General features: G+C 77.0%; 1 non-coding gene across 1 annotated transcript; it reads right to left on the bottom strand.

The window, feature by feature from the left end:
* Nucleotides 1–1,187: 1,187 nt before the first annotated feature.
* On the bottom strand, nucleotides 1,188–1,340 carry LOC124513709 (5.8S ribosomal RNA). Its single transcript, XR_006962525.1, has one exon. It is a non-coding gene; the product is annotated as a 5.8S ribosomal RNA (ribosomal RNA).
* Between the last annotated feature and the right edge of the window lie 1,160 nt (nucleotides 1,341–2,500).

Genomic DNA, 2,500 nt, shown 5'->3' with positions numbered 1-2,500 from the left:
GGGGGGGGGGTCCGAGCGCGGCGGTCGCCCCCGACCGCCGGCCCTTTTCCCCCCCACGCGACACACCCGGCCTTCCCCCCCACACGTCCCACGTGCCCCGCGCTCCCGCCGCGGCCCCGGGCCGGGCCCGGCGGACGGCGCGGCACGCCTCCAACCACGAAAACCCCCGCGGAGAACCACACCGCCCCCGCGACAACGCGGGCTCGGGGCACGCAGTGCGCGGCGCGGCCGCAACCCGGGGGGAAGCGCGCAGCGGCGGGCGACGCCGCGGCGTCCCGCGGGCCGCCGCCGGGGCACGCATCCCCGGGGCGCAGCCCCGCGCGCGACTCGGCCTCGGCGCGAGCCGCCCCGACAGGGCAAAGGGGGCCGGGATCGCCAGCGGGGAGCGGGGGCGGGGCCGCGGCTCGGGCCCCGGACGCACGGCCGCGGACCGGGAGAGGAGGGGGCCACGGCCGGACCGCCGCGGTCGCCGCCCGGGGCAAGGCGGCGAGACCGACGGCGCTCCGGATCCGCACCTCCAACCCCCCACGACGGCCCACGGGACCGCGCGGCACGGGGCACCGCAAAACCCTCCCGAGACCCGGGCGGCGATCCCAAAGACCGCGTGCGGCACGAGGGATCTCCCCCAGAGGGACCGCGGCAGCGGCCGCGGCCCTCAGGCGCGAGCTCTCCTCGCCCTTCCCTTTTCTCGCGGGCGGCGACCGGCCTTCAGCCTCTCCCCCCCCCCACCTTTCCCCCCCCAAACCACCCCCCACCACCGCCCCACGGGCGCCGGCCCCCAGCCCCCCCCCGTCCCACGCCCTCCCACGTCCCACACGCGCGCCACCGCCGAGCGGACCCGGCGGGGCGAGGCGGGGGCGAGGGGGGGGGGCCGAGGGAGGCGGCGGGGACCGGACACACGGGGCCGGGGAGGGGGCGGGGAGGAGGAGGAGGAGGAGGAGGAAGGAGGGAGGGCGGCAGCGGCGGCCACCGTCGTCTGCACTTAGGGGGACGGAGGGCCCGGCGGCCAGGACGACCCCGTCCCCGGCCCGCGGACGACCCCGCACACCGTACCGCCGCGCAGGCGGGCGTGGCGGGGCGCCCTCGGGCGGGGCGGGCGCCGGCGGGGCGGGCCCTGCGAGGGAACCCCCAGCCGCGCCTTACCCCCGGGAGAGACACCCACCCGGGGGAGGCGATTGATCGGCAAGCGACGCTCAGACAGGCGTAGCCCCGGGAGGAACCCGGGGCCGCAAGTGCGTTCGAAGTGTCGATGATCAATGTGTCCTGCAATTCACATTAATTCTCGCAGCTAGCTGCGTTCTTCATCGACGCACGAGCCGAGTGATCCACCGCTAAGAGTCGTACGAGTTTTTGTGATCGCCGGGAGGGCCAACCCCGAAAAGGGGCGCCCCCCCAACCTGGCACAGCACATCCCCGAAGGGTGCCTCCGGCCGGCCAGCAAGAGACAACAGAGACCAGACTCCGAGAGGTCGGAAGGGTTGGAACGACAGGGCAAGTCCGGCAGCCCGCCCCGCCACGCGGACGCGCGGGGCGAGCTCGGAACAACCCCACAGGCGCCCAGGGGGTTCCCGCCTGTCCCCTCCCCCCAACACACACCCAAGGGACACGGGGCGCACGCACACGCACACGCCCACGCACCACCCGGCAGCCGCCGGGCAAGCCCCCTCCCGGCAACCGGGGAGGGAGGGCCGTGGCGTGGGCGCAAGCGCGGCGGCACCCCGGCCTGGGGCGCGGCGGGGGGCGGGCAGCGGAGTCTGGAGGAGACACGGGAAGACCAGCCTCCACGGCTCCCCACGGGCCCGACCGCCCCCGACCCGAGGCGGACGGGCGACCCCCCAAGGGTCTTTAAACCTCCGCGCCGGGACGCGCTAGGTACCTGGACAGGGTGGAGGCGGGCGAGGTGGGTGGGGGACGAGGGAGCGCCCGCAACACCGCCAACCACCTCGACGCCGACCCCCCCGGGGCCGCGGCCGGACCCCACAAAGGGCAACCGAGAGCCCCGACGCTGCCGGCCCGTGACGGAGGCTCCGACGGGGCTTAACCGCCCCCACAGACCGCCGCCGCCCGACGCCCCTCGCTTCCGCCCCCCCCCCACGACCCCCACACGACCCCTTCTTCTCCCTTCCCATCCAGGGCCACCGGGGCCGACCGGCCCCGGCCCCACCCTCACTTCCGAGCACACCTTCCCCGTGGCACCGACCAACCCTCACCGTCCCCTCCCCCGCACCCGCGGCCCAGGCCCCCCCCCGCGGGGGGGGGCTGCGGCGGGAAGCGGGGCACGAGCGGGCAAGGGCGTGGGGGTGGCGGTTCGGGGAGGAGGCGGGGAAGGAGACGGAAAGCCGGACCCGGACCGGACCCGGGGCCTGAAGGGAGGGCGGAAGGAAGGGGGGGGAAAGGTCTGCGGGGTAGGGCGAGAAGACAGGCGCGCAAGGCAGGAAGACGGGCCTGGGGGGACGGACCCCCCCCCGACGGAGCAGAGAGCCATCCAGGGCGGGCGGCG

The sequence above is a fragment of the Lynx rufus genome, unplaced genomic scaffold (genome assembly GCF_022079265.1).
Source record: "Lynx rufus isolate CCGP_SWC_20201006 ecotype Redwood Valley unplaced genomic scaffold, mLynRuf1.p SCAF_18, whole genome shotgun sequence".
NCBI lineage: Eukaryota > Metazoa > Chordata > Mammalia > Carnivora > Felidae > Lynx > Lynx rufus.
The sequence above is the reverse complement of the archived record's forward strand: the minus strand, read 5'-3'. Positions and strand labels throughout refer to the sequence as shown.